General features: G+C 46.9%; 2 non-coding genes across 2 annotated transcripts; both read left to right on the plus strand.

Moving 5' to 3' along the window:
- The first annotated feature begins 11223 nt into the window (after positions 1–11223).
- Positions 11224–11298, plus strand: Trnak-cuu (transfer RNA lysine (anticodon CUU)). The gene has a single exon. It is a non-coding gene; the product is annotated as a tRNA-Lys (tRNA).
- Positions 11299–12718: 1420 nt separating this feature from the next.
- Trnak-cuu (transfer RNA lysine (anticodon CUU)) lies at positions 12719–12790 on the plus strand. Its single transcript has one exon. It is a non-coding gene; the product is annotated as a tRNA-Lys (tRNA).
- The last annotated feature ends 1322 nt before the right edge of the window (positions 12791–14112 follow it).

The raw sequence follows: 14112 nt of genomic DNA on the forward strand, positions 1-14112 counted from the left end.
GTGAAGGTGATTTTGTAGTCATGTGTGAAAGACATGTTCTGAAATGCAAGTTTTGTTGTTTGGAGAGCACATCGGTTACGTGTCAGATGTTTAGCCAAGCAGTAATGGGTCGCCATAGCTGCAAATATTAGAAGCTAATATGAAGTGTTGTCAGCTGAAGTCTGATGATGCAGGCGACCGTAAGGCCGAAGTACGCAAGAGTACCGCTAGGCCGCGCCTCTTTAGCTCAGTGGTAGAGCACTGGTATCCTAAACCAGGGGTGGTAAGTTCCATCCTCAGAGGAGGTAGACGAATTTTGGAAATCAGTTTCGCGTCGTGGCCGTATAGCAAACAGTATCCGTGATGACGAACAATTAGCGACAGGCGTTTTATTAAGAATTACTCTCAGATGTGATAAAGGCGAATGGCGCAGATAAAGCATTTGCCAAAGCGGTACAGCAAAAGGTGGGACGAAGCAGTCTGAATTACATTTTATAGATGTATTTCTCACATATCTCAGAGTCTCTCGCGATCGTCGTCGTCGTCGTCGTCGTCGTCGTCGTCGTCGTCGTCGTCGACGTCGTCGACGTCGTCGTCGTCGTCGTCGCCGCCGCCGCCGCTTCTACAGAAGTAGTAAATGGCCATCGTAGGAAATGCGGCGTGGGACGCCCTGCCTTCGATTCCGAATGCACAAAGTGTGTGGTCTTGTTTCCCAGTCTATATTTGGTCGGTCTCGTAAGAAGTTGAATGTAACGAATAGGTGGGAAAGAGCAAGGGGCAGCGGCTGTGCAGAACGAAAACACAATTCCTCAGAGTGTGAGCGTTTCCAGATGAGTCGTATACAAGTTATAGTTGGTCGTCAGTGACCGTGTGGCCTAATGGATCAGACGTCGGACTTCGGATCTGAAGATTACAGGCTCGAATCCTGTCACGCTCGTGTTTTTCCAATTCTGAAAAAGAAACATACCATTTTGATGTAGCAATTGAGCAGTACGAAACCATCTGAATGTTGCTGTTGACAATTTTTTGCTTGGAGTTGCTCTTGAGCTTGAAACACACACAACAAGACCGGTGTTAACTAGCGAAATGGTCGGCAGGGTGCCGTCACCGCGAGTTTTGACTGGCACTTGCACATCTAAAACATTGTCGGAAAGTAACTCGTTCGGCTTTTGAGTCACATCAAGTATGTGCGTTAGTTTAGACGCCACTAGCTCTGCATGTTTTCATGCAATTCCTTTACCTCTCAGAAATGATTATGAAATAAAAGTGAAGTACGTGCCGAGTGTGACGTTAGGAAAGCATTAGGCAGCATGGAGAGATTCTGTATGGGACCACCCAACCCAAACGAGTACTGTGTGACGTGCTACCTGGCAGGTACAAACCGAGGCAGCCGGCTAGCTTAGTCTGTAGAGCGTGAGACTCTTAATCCCAGGGTCGTGGGTTCGAGCCCCACACAGAGACAAATGGAATTTTGGTCCGCTGCAGATGTAAATTACCGTTTTTCTGATTAACGTGATGTAATGTAAGTAGCAACTTTAAACTTTGCCTACGTCTCTGTCAGTCGCAAGGAAACTGTATTTGAAGGTGAAGGTGATTTTGTAGACATGTGTGAAAGACATGTTCTGAAATGCAAGTGTTGTTGTTTGGAGAGCACATCGGTTACGTGTCAGATGATTAGCCAAGCAGTAATGGGTCGCCATAGCTGCTAATATTAGAAGCTAATATGAAGTTTTGTCACCTGAAGTCTGATGATGCAGGCGACCGTAAGGCCGAAGTACGCAAGAGTACCGCTAGCCCGCGCCTATTTAGCTCAGTGGTAGAGCACTGGGGTAATAAACCAGGGGTGGTAATTTCCATCCTCAGAGGAGGTAGACGAATTTTGAAAATCAGTTTCGCGTCGTGGCCGTATAGCAAGCAGTACCTGTGATGACGAACAATTAGCGACAGGCGTTTTATTAAGAATTACTCTCAGATGTGATAAAGGCGAATGGCGCAGATAAAGCATTTGCCAAAGCGGTACAGCTTAAGGTGGGCGAAGCAGTCTGAATTACATTTTATAGATGTATTTCTCACATATCTCAGAGTCTCTCGCGGTCGTCGTCGTCGTCGTCGTCGTCGTCGTCGTCGTCGTCGTCGTCGCCGCCGCCGCCGCTTCTGCAGAAGTAGCAATAGGCCATCGTAGCAAATGCGGCGAGGGACGCCCTGCCTTCGATTCCGAATGCACAAAGTGTGTGGTCTTGTTTCCCAGTCTATATTTGGTCGGTCTCGTAAGAGGTTGAATGTAACGAATGGGTGGGAAAGAGCAAGGGGCAGCGGCTGTGCAGAACGAAAACACAATTCCTCAGTGTGTGAGCGTTTCGAGATGAGTCGTATACAGGTTATAGTTCGTCGTCAGTGACCGTGTGGCCTAATGGATCAGGCGTCGGACTTCGGATCTGAAGATTACAGACTCGAATCCTGTCACGCTCGTGTTTTTCCAATTCTGAAAAAGAAACATACCGTTTTGATGTAGCAATTGAGCAGTACGAAACCGTCTGAATGTTGCTGTTGTCAATTTTTTGCTTGGAGTTGCTCTTGAGCTTGAAACACACACAACAAGACCGGTGTTAACTAGCGAAATGGTCGGCAGGGTGCCGTCACCGCGAGTTTTGAATGGCACTTGCACATCTAAAACAACGTCGGAGAGTAACTCGTTCGGCTTTTGAGTCACATCAAGTATGTGTGTTAATTTTGACGCCACTAGCTCTGCATGTTTTCATGCAATTCCTTTACCTCTCAGAAATGATTATGAAATAAAAGTGAAGTACGTGCCGAGTGTGACGTTAGGAAATCATTAGGCAGCATGGAGAGATTCTGTATGGGACCACCCAACCCAAACGAGTATTGTGTGACGTGCTACCTGGCAGGTACAAACCGAGGCAGCCGGCTAGCTTAGTCTGTAGAGCGTGAGACTCTTAATCCCAGGGTCGTGGGTTCGAGCCCCACACAGAGACAAATGGAATTTTGGTCCGCTGCAGATGTAAATTACCGTTATTCTGATTAACGTGATGTAATGTAAGTAGCAACTTTAAACTTTGCCTACGTCTCTGTCAGTCGCAAGGAAACTGTATTTGAAGGTGAAGGTGATTTTGTAGACATGTGTGAAAGACATGTTCTGAAATGCAAGTGTTGTTGTTTGGAGAGCACATCGGTTACGTGTCAGATGTTTAGCCAATCAGTAATGGGTCGCCATAGCTGCAAATAATAGAAGCAAATATGAAGTGTTGTCAGTTGAAGTCTGATGATGCAGCCGACCGTAAGGCCGAAGTACGCAAGAGTACCGCTAGTCCACGCCACTTTAGCCCAGTGGTAGAGCACTGGTGTAGAAAACCAGGGGTGGTAAGTTCCATCCTCAGAGGAGGAAGACGAATTTTGGAAATCAGTTTCGCGTCGTGGCCGTATAGCAAACAGTATCTGTGATGACGAACAATTAGCGACAGGCGTTTTATTAAGAATTACTCTCAGATGTGATTAAGGCGAATGGCGCAGATAAAGCATTTGCCAAAGCGGTACAGCATAAGGTGGGACGAAGCAGTCTGAATTACATTTTATAGATGTATTTCTCACATATCTCAGAGCCTCTCGCGGTCGTCGTCGTCGTAGTCGTCGTCGTCCTCGTCGTCGTCGCCGCTTCTGCAGAAGTAGCAAATGGCCATCGTAGGAAATGCGGCGAGGGACGCCCTGCCTTCGATTGCGAATGCACAAAGTGTGTGGTCTTGTTTCCCAGTCTATATTTGGTCGGTCTCGTAAGAGGTTGAATGTAACGAATGGGTGGGAAAGAGCAAGGGGCAGCGGCTGTGCAGAACGAAAACACAATTCCTCAGTGTGTGAGCGTTTCGAGATGAGTCGTATAGAAGTTATAGTTCGTCGTCAGTGACCGTGTGGCCTAATGGATCAGGCGTCGGACTTCGGATCTGAAGATTACAGACTCGAATCCTGTCACGCTCGTGTTTTTCCAATTCTGAAAAAGAAACATACCGTTTTGATGTAGCAATTGAGCAGTACGAAACCGTCTGAATGTTGCTGTTGTCAATTTTTTGCTTGGAGTTGCTCTTGAGCTTGAAACACACACAACAAGACCGGTGTTAACTAGCGTAATGATCGGCAGAGTGCCGTCGCCGCGAGTTTTGACTGGCACTTGCACATCTAAGACAACGTCGGAAAGTAACTCGTTCGGCTTATGAGTCACATCCAGTATGTGTGTTAATTTTGACGCCACTAGCTCTGCAGGTTTTCATGCAATTCCTTTACCTCTCAGAAATGATTATGAAATAAAAGTGAAGTACGTGACGAGTGTGACGTTAGGAAAGCATTAGGCAGCATGGAGAGATTCTGTATGGGACCACCCAACCCAAACGAGTACTATGTGACGTGCTACCTGGCAGGTATTAACCGAGGCAGCCGGCTAGCTCAGTCGGTAGAGCGTGAGACTCCTACAGTCGTGTTCCGGCACTCGGCCAGTGCACATCGCGCGTTGACGGGCGGTAGCGCGGGCCAGTGTTTACGTCGCGAACAGTGCTGAGGTGGAGAGCTGAGCAGCGTGTGCGAGCGCTGTTAACGTTTGTTTCTGTATAACTGTTGTAAGTAAGATGTCGACAATTAACAGAGCGAACAGCGTTCAGTGTGTTTTCGATCGCGCTGCCCTGCTACCGACGGCGTTTGAAATTCATGAGTGGATCTTTGAGGATTTGAAATTGCGTGAAGATATAGTCGACACATTCCAGTTGGACTTTGTGCAGTACTCGTTATTTATCAAATTTATTTCGAGTGACACTTACGAGAAATTCGCTGAGGAGCATGTTGGTGTGAGACCATTCCGTCATAATGATGGCAGTATTAGTAATGTCCAAATCGTGCCTTCGGGATACGGAGTAAGGACCGTCAGGGTATTTAATGTGCCACCTGAGTGCCCTAATGATCTGATTGCACGTTCTCTGTCACTGTACGGCGCTGTTTTGTCAGTTACAAATGAAAAATGGTCGAGTGCCTATCGCTACCAAGTTAACAGCGGGGTGCGCAGTGTACGTGTAGATTTGAAAAAGCATATACCTTCGTATGTTGCCATTGGCGGCTGTCGTGCACAGGTAACTTACATTGGTCAACCCCCTACCTGTTCGATCTGCCATTCAACTGAACATCTGCGGATGAACTGTACACGTAGACGTCCATTTCAACTTCCACGGGAACGTCCTGCAGACGGTAGTGAAAAGCTAGTACCACTACTGAGTGAGGTGGTCGCGGGGACCGTACCACCACCCCGGCAGCCGGAACATGTCAGGGAGGCGGAGGTGCCAGTTCAGGTGGAATGCAGTGCCAAAGACATTCGCGATAGGACGGACGTCGATTCGGCACCGTCATCTTCACCGGGGCAGTTACCGCTGGATACCAACGATGCGCCAGCCACCTCTGAAACTAAGCCGTGTGAGATACAGGAGCGGGTGCAGATCAGTCTGCCTGAACCACCCCTATCGGTAGAGACTGTAGCAGACACGAAGAAAGGCCGCCGAAGGAGAAGCAAAGGGAATAGTAGCAAAGAGGAAAAGTCGAATGATTTAGGACCCGTGCACATGTCAGAAAGTGGCAGCGAGACTGAACCTCAATCTTCTTGCCACGTGCGCTGCGAGGACACCGCGAGGCAAGAACGCATTCGTGAACAAACCAAACACCTGAAGGCACTACTGAGCGCTGAAAGGGATCAGAGCACCGTAACGGCCAAGAGGAAGAGCGAGCAGAGCAGCGAGCAGCTGCAGCAGCGATCTCGCAGGAACTCGCTGACGTCAGTCGCAGCCCCACGTGGTGGCCAGGCGGATGCGACCACGTTGACAGACTCAGCCGGCGGTGGCGGGCAGGGCGGCGCGCGCACCGCGCAGCACCCCGACAGCAATGAGCCGTGGTGGCAGCAGAACGAGGAGATGCAGCAGTAGCTGCTCTCGCGCATGACCATCGCGCTGCGACCTTCCCCTCCCTGGTCCGTTATTGGTTTTGACATTTCGTTTCGTACTCCAAACGTTACCAACGAGTTTGGTTCAAAGCCGGAGAGAAGGACGATGCGAAACTCGCAGCTCATTGTCCTCTGAACCATCATGGGTGACAGCCAAACCTACAACATTACCACACTTAACGTCAATAGAATTCAAAGTGCGGTGAAACTCCGTTCGCTCAATGATTTCTTGTATGGTACCAGCGTTGACATTGCCCTCCTACAGGAGGTAATCACAGCCTTAGAAGTGCCCGGTTACGTTCTTATTGATAACATCAATCTTCAGGATGCAGTAGGCACTGCCATCCTTTTGCGAGACGGTATACCCTTTACGGATGTGCAGCGGCTGCTCAGTGGTCGTGGCATTTCTCTTAGAGTGAATGGTGTGCAGATTGTTAACGTGTACGCCCCCTCAGGTAGCACTCATAAGAGAGATCGTGCAAAATTTTATAAAACCGAGGTTCCCATTCTTCTTAGCGGTTATCGTGAACATCTCATCCTTGGTGGTGACTTCAATTGTGTGCTCAATGACAGAGACCAAACTCCTAACACGAACAGATGTATCGAACTTGAACACTTAATTCATGGCATGCGTCTTCACGATACATGGGAACAACTGCACGGTGAACGGGTAGCGTACACCTTCGTAACCAGTCATTCTGCCAGTCGGCTGGATAGGATCTATGTGTCCGATGCCCTTCAGCGACACACTGTGAACTGTGACATAGCTCCTGTCAATATCTCCTACCATTGTGCATATCAGTGTTACCTCAACCTACACCGCCAGCCAACTTACCGCGGGAAGGGCTACTGGAAATTGAATGTCAGCCTTCTGCAGGATGCCCAACTTGAAGAGGAGGTGAACTTAACGTGGCAACAGCTCCAGCGGCACCGACGTCGTTACGCTACCGTTCTACAGTGGTGGATTCAGTGTGCTAAGCCTAAATTACGCCTGACCGTCATGAGCTACGCCCGACAAAAAAGCTTTTGGCAGAAACAGACTATTGAATTTTATTATCGCTGTTTGAGAGAACTGTACAGCCGCACTAACAATCCTTCTGGAGACATCGACGTCAAGATCAAACGATATAAAGCGAAAATCACTTCGGTACAACGCCAACGCATGCATGGCATCATCGTGCGAGCCCACCCTAAGGACGTTGCCGCCGAAGAACGGGCCTCTCTGTATCACATCCTGAGAACGACGAAACGGTGTAAAGCCATGTTGATTGAAGCCGTCGTTGATGACGCTGAGAATGCCATCACGAAGCAACGTGACATCATCTCGCATGTCTACGACTATTATAGTCAACTTTACAAGAAGCAACTCGTTGATGAACGCTCGTGCGAGGATTTTCTTAGGACCTTGAGCTGTCGCTTGTCACAACAGGATAATGCAAAGTTGGAATCTGTTTTCACACAGGACGAAATCCGACTGGCGGTTCACAGTGCAAAGAAAGGGAAATCACCAGGACCTGATGGTCTCAGCGCTGAGTTTTACCAGCGATACTGGAACGTCCTCGGTCCGACACTCCTCGAGATAGCGAATGAACTCTGGCACCTGGAAGTCATACCCAAGGCATTTACGGAAGGTATCATCCTGCCCTTACCGAAAAAAGGGAACAGCAGGAAGGTTGAAAACATGCGACCCATCACACTCCTGAATGCCAACTTCAAAATCATCACCAGATCGATTAAGCTAAGGATGCAAACAGTTATGTACAAGGTTTTAGGCAGTTACCAGTACAGTGCAGTGCAAGGTCGAAGTGCAATTTCAGCTGCCTGCGATTTGAGGGACATCATCTGTTCATATGCTGAAACTAAAGGACAGGGCGCTCTGATCTTTCTAGATTTTGAGAAGGCTTATGACCGTGTACGTCATGATTTCCTCTTTCAAAGCATGAAGAAACTAGGATTTGGACCTCATCTCATAGAATTAATTCGCAAACTTACTACAAACGCCTCTTCACGGATTCTCATTAATGGCCATTTTACAAAAGAAGTTTCCATCGAGCAGTCCATCCGCCAAGGATGTCCTCTCTCAATGATTTTGTACGCCATTGCAGTAGAGCCGCTCCTGAACAACTTAGTGCATAGCGGGATCGGGCTTAGCGTCGAGTCTGTCACTATCCCATGCATTGCGTATGCTGACGATATATGCGTAACTGTGTCATCATCGCAACAACTTCTGTCAGCAGCAACTATACTACAAACATTCACGTTTCTTTCAGGAGCAATACTCAATAGAATTAAAACCACAGTTTTGCAAATCGGTGGCGGTATCGGAGACATATCCCATGTTACCTGGTGCAAGGTAAAGGGTTCTCACACAACCCTCGGTGTTACTTTTGAAGCCAAACCAGACAAATTCCTGACGAAGAACTGGTCACACATGCTTCATAAATTACGTGCTGCTTTGATGCTTCACTCCGACCGTGACTTGAACATACTACAGAAAGTTAAGACCATCGAGATGGCCATTACGAGCAAGATGAATTATTTGGCGCAGATTCTTCCAATCTCCGACCACCTAGCCAAGAGTATACAACAAGCGTTATGTTGGTTTATTTTTAGGGGGCATATTTTCAAAGTTCAGTTCGATACCTTAACCTTACCTTCGTCCAAAGGTGGCCTTAACCTCATTAAAGTACACAAAAAATGTGTCACCCTGCTCCTAAATCGCATCAGGAAGGAGTTTCGTACCCGGCGGACCAGTCTCATCAGAAACCTCATTCTGCGGTGGAAACCTCATAGCTTGGACCCACCCGTTAATATCGCCGGCATTCCACTTTCTTACCGACATGTGCGACTATACTACATGGAAATGAGCTACATTCGACACAACATCGTCGATACCGGAAGCCTGACGAACAGGAAGCTTTATGACCTTCTCATGACAACAAACCACAGGAATCGTCTCGAAGAAAAATATCCACATATACATTGGAGTATAATATGGCGGAATGTGCACAACGACATGTTACCATCGCGCGTCATAGCAGACTGGTATCTCACAGTCAACGATAAAGTAGCAACGAATGAAAAGCTACATAAAATAGGCCTTCAACCAACGCCCAACTGTGACGCATGCGGAAGAGTCGATACGCTCCTTCATAGGTTCACTTGCGGACATGCAGAAGAAATTACAACCTTTCTTCGTCAACGATTGTCAGTGATAGACCGTACGACGCCCAGTGGTGTAGAACTTTTAGAGATCACTCAGCCACAAAAACTGAGGTATCCACGAGCAAAAAACAACGCTACAACGTGGATCATGGGCCACACAGCATCGTTTATTATGCAGAATAGGCATGCTACTTTTCTAGACTATTATTCTTACATAGAAATTGAACACTTTAAAATAAGCCAACATTGTGACTACAGGAGGATATTTGGAAATATGCTGAAAATCATAATTAACGGTTAAATGATTCAAATACAATATTTGGATAGTAGAGGTTGCCAGTTGCCTGTATGTCTGAATCCTATTTGCTTCCTGGGACTTTATTTCTTGCCGGAATGCAGAAGGCATTTTTTTTCCTTCCCATTTTTCTCTCAACATTTTCCTTCTGTCGCAGAGCAGCGGAACAAATTTCCTATCGACAATGATGTGATAGTCTTTTGTGCACCTCAAGAAGACATTTCCTTTCTTTTCTTATATTGCGCAACGGCAGCCTAGAACTCATAAATACTATGTTCGTTCTATTTTCATTACAAATCGGAGCACATGTTTATTTTTCCCTTCCTAAAAAAAAAAAAAAAAATCCCAGGGTCGTGGGTTCGAGCCCCACACTGAGACAAACGGAATTTTGTTCCGCTGCAGATGTAAATTACCGTTTTTCTGATTAACGTGATGTAATGTAAATAGCAACTTTAAACTTTGCCTACGTCTCTGTCAGTCGCAAGGAAACTGTATTTGAAGGTGAAGGTGATTTTGTAGACATGTGTGTAAGACATGTTCTGAAATGCAAGTGTTGTTGTTTGGAGAGCACATCGGTTACGTGTCAGATGTGTAGCCAAGCAGTAATTTGTCGCCATAGCTGCAAATATTAGAAGCAAATATGAAGTGTTGTCAGCTGAAGTCTGATGATGCAGGCGACCGTAATGCCGAAGTACGTAAGATTACCGCTAGGCCGGTCCTTCTTTAGCTCAGTGGTAGTGCACTGGTGTAGTAAACCAGGGGTCGTAAGTTCCATCCTCAGAGGAGGAAGACGAATTTTGGAAATCAGTTTCGCGTCGTGGCCGTATAGCAAACAGTACCTGTGATGACGAACAAATAGCAACAGGCGTTTTATTAAGAATTACTCTCAGATGTGATTAAGGCGAATGGCGCAGATAAAGCATTTGCCAAAGCGGTACAGTATAAGGTGGGCCGAAGCAGTCTGAATTACATTTTATACATGTATTTCTCACATATCTCAGAGCCTCTCGCGTTCGTCGTCGTCGTCGCCGCCGCCGCTTCTGCAGAAGTAGCAAATGGCCATCGTAGGAAATGCGGCGAGGGTCGCCCTGCCTTAGATTACGAATGCCCAAAGTGTGTGGTCTTGTTTCCCAGTCTATATTTGGTCGGTCTCGTAAGAGGTTGAATGTAACGAATGGGTGGGAAAGAGCAAGGAGCAGCGGCTGTGGAGAACGAAAACAAATTCCTCAGAGTGTGAGCGTATCGAGATGAGTCGTATACAAGTTATAGTTGGTCGTCAGTGACCGTGTGGCCTAATGGATCAGGCGCCGGACTTCGGATCTGAAGATTACAGGCTCGAATCCTGTCACGCTCGTGTTTATCCAATTCTGAAAAAGAAACATACCGTTATGATGTAGCAATTGAGCAGTACGAAACCGTCTGAATGTTGCTGTTGACAATTTTTTGCTTGGAGTTTCTCTTGAGCTTGAAACACACACAACAAGACCGGTGTTAACTAGCGAAATGGTCGGCAGGGTGCCGTCACCGCGAGTTTTGACTGGCAATTGCACATCTAAAACAACGTCGGAAAGTAACTCGTTCGGCTTTTGAGTCACATCAAGTATGTGTGTTAATTTTGACGCCACCAGCTCTGCATGTTATCATGCAATTCCTTTACCTCTCAGAAATGATTATGAAGTAAAAGTGAAGTACGTGACGAGTGTGACGTTAGGAAAAACATTAGGCAGCATGGAGAGATTCTGTATGGGACCACCCAACCCAAACGAGTACTGTGTGGCGTTCTACCTGGCAGGTATTAACCGCGGCTGCCGGCTAGCTCAGTAGGTAGAGCGTGAGACTCTTAATCCCATGGTCGTGGGTTCGAGCCCCACGCTGAGCGAAACGGAATTTTGTTCCGCTGCAGATGTAAATTACCGTTTTTCTGATTAACGTGATGTAATGTAAATAGCAACTTTAAACTTTGCCTACGTCTCTGTCAGTAGCAAGGAAACTGTAATTGAAGGTGAAGGTGATTTTGTAGACATGTGTGAAAGACATGTTCAGAAATGCAAGTGTTGTTGTTTGGAGAGCACATCGGTTACGTGTCAGATGTGTAGCCAAGCAGTAATGGGTCGCCATAGCTGCAAATATTAGAAGGAAAAATGAAGTGTTGTCAGCTGAAGTCTGATGATGCAGACGACCGTAAGGCCGAAGTACACAAGAGTACCGCTAGGCCGCGCCTCTTTAGCTCAGTGGTAGAGCACTGGTGTAGTAAACCAGGGGTCGTAAGTTCCATCCTCAGAGGAGGAAGACGAATTCTGGAAATCAGTTTCGCGTCGTGGCCGTATAGCAAACAGTATCTGTGATGACGAACAATTAGCGACAGGCGTTTTATTAAGAACTACTCTCAGATGTGATTAAGGCGAATGGCGCAGATAAAGCATTTGCCAAAGCGGTACAGCATAAGATGGGACAAGGCAGTCTGAATTACATTTTATACATGTATTTCTCACATATCTCAGAGCCTCTCGCGGTCGTCGTCGTCGCCGCCGCTTCTGCAAAAGTAGCAAATGGCATCGTAGGAAATGCGGCGAGGGTCGCCCTGCCTTCGATTCCGAATGCCCAAAGTGTGTGGTCTTGTTTCCCAGTCTATATTTGGTCGGTCTCGTAAGAGGTTGAATGTAACGAATGGGTGGGAAAGAGCAAGGGGCAGCGGCTGTGCAGAACGAAAACACAATTCCTCAGAGTGTGAGCGTTTCGAGATGAGTCGTATACAAGTTATAGTTGGTCGTCAGTGACCGTGTGGCCTAATGGATCAGGCGCCGGCTTCGGATCTGAAAATTACACTCTCGAAACCTGTCACGCTCATGTTTTTCCAAATCTGAAAAAGAAACATACCGTTTTGATGTAGCAATTGAGCAGTACGAAACCGTCTGAATGTTGCTGTTGACTATTTTTTGCTTGGAGATGCCCTTGAGCTTGAAACACACACAACAAGGCTTGTGTTAAATAGCGAAATGATCGGCAGGGTGCCGTCACCGCGAGTTTTGACTGGCACTTGCACGTCTAAATCAACGTCGGAAAGTAACTCGTTCGGCTTTTCAGTCACATTAAGTAGGTGTGTTAATTTCGATGCCACTAGCTCTGCATGTAGTCATGCAATTCCTTTACCTCTCAGAAATGATTATGAAATAAAAGTGAAGTACGTGACGAGTGTGACGTTAGGAAAACATTAGGCAGCATGGAGAGATTCTGTATGGGACCACCCAACCCAAACGAGTACTGTGTGGCGTTCTACCTGGCAGGTATTAACCGCGGCAGCCGGCTAGCTCAGTCGGTAGAGCGTGAGACTCTTAATGCCATGGTCGTGGGTTCGAGCCCCACACTGAGCCAAATGGGATTTTGTTCCGCTGTAGATGTAAGTTACCGTTTTTCTGATTAACGTGATGTAATGTAAATAGCAACTTTAAACTTTGCCTACGTCTCTGTCAGTAGCAAGGAAACTGTATTTGAAGGTGAAGGTGATTTTGTAGACATGTGTGAAAGACATGTTCTGAAATGCAAGTGTTGTTGTTTGGAGAGCACATCGGTTACGTGTCAGATGTTTAGCCAAGCAGTAATGGGTCGCCATAGCTGCAAATATTAGAAGCAAATATGAAGTGTTGTCAGCTGAAGTCTGATGATGCAGGCGACCGTAAGGCCGAAGTACGCAACAGTACCGGTAGGCCGCGCCTCTTTAGCCCAGTGGTAGAGCACTGGTGTAGTAAACGAGGGGTCGTAAGTTCCATCCCCAGAGGAGGAAGACAAATTTTGGAAATCAGTTTCGCGTTGTGGCCGTGTAGCAAACAGTATCTGTGATGACGAACAATTAGCGACAGGCGTTTTATTAAGAATTACTCTCTGATGTGATTAAGGCGAATGGCGCAGATAAAGCATTTGCCAAAGCGGTACAGCATAAGGTGGGACGAGGCAGTCTGAATTACATTTTATACATGTATTTCTCACATATCTCAGAGCCTCTCGCGGTCGTCGTCGTCGTCGTCGCCACCGCTTCTGCAAAAGTAGCAAATGGCCATCGTAGGAAATGCGGCGAGGGACGCCCTGCCTTCGATTCCGAATGCACAAAGTGTGTGGTCTTGTTTCCCAGTCTTAATTTGGTCGGTCTCGTAAGAGGTTGAATGTAACGAATGGGTGGGAAAGAGCAAGGGGCAGCGGCTGTGCAGAACGAAAACACAATTCCTCAGAGTGTGAGCGTTTCGAGATGAGTCGTATACAAGTTATAGTTGGTCGTCAGTGACCGTGTGGCCTAATGGATCAGGTGTCGGACTTCGGATCTGAAGATTACTGGCTCGAATCCTGTCACGCTTGTGTTTTTCCAATTCTGAAAAAGAAACATACCGTTTTGGTGTAGCCATTGGGCAGTACGAAAGCGTCTGAATGTTGCTGTTGACAATTTTTTGCTTGGAGTTGCTCTTGAGCTTGAAACACACACAACAAGACCGGTGTTAGCTATCGAAATGGTCGGCAGGGTGCCGTCACCGCGAGTTTTGACTGGCACTTGCACATCTAAAATAACGTCGGAAAGCAACTCTTTCGGCTTTTGAGTCACATCAAGTATGTGTGTTAATTTTGACGCCACTAGCTCTGCATGTTGTCATGCAATTCCTTTACCTCTCAGAAACGATGATGAAATAAAAGTGAAGTACGTGACGAG

This window comes from Schistocerca gregaria, chromosome 1 (genome assembly GCF_023897955.1).
Source record: "Schistocerca gregaria isolate iqSchGreg1 chromosome 1, iqSchGreg1.2, whole genome shotgun sequence".
In the NCBI taxonomy this organism is placed as follows: domain Eukaryota; kingdom Metazoa; phylum Arthropoda; class Insecta; order Orthoptera; family Acrididae; genus Schistocerca; species Schistocerca gregaria.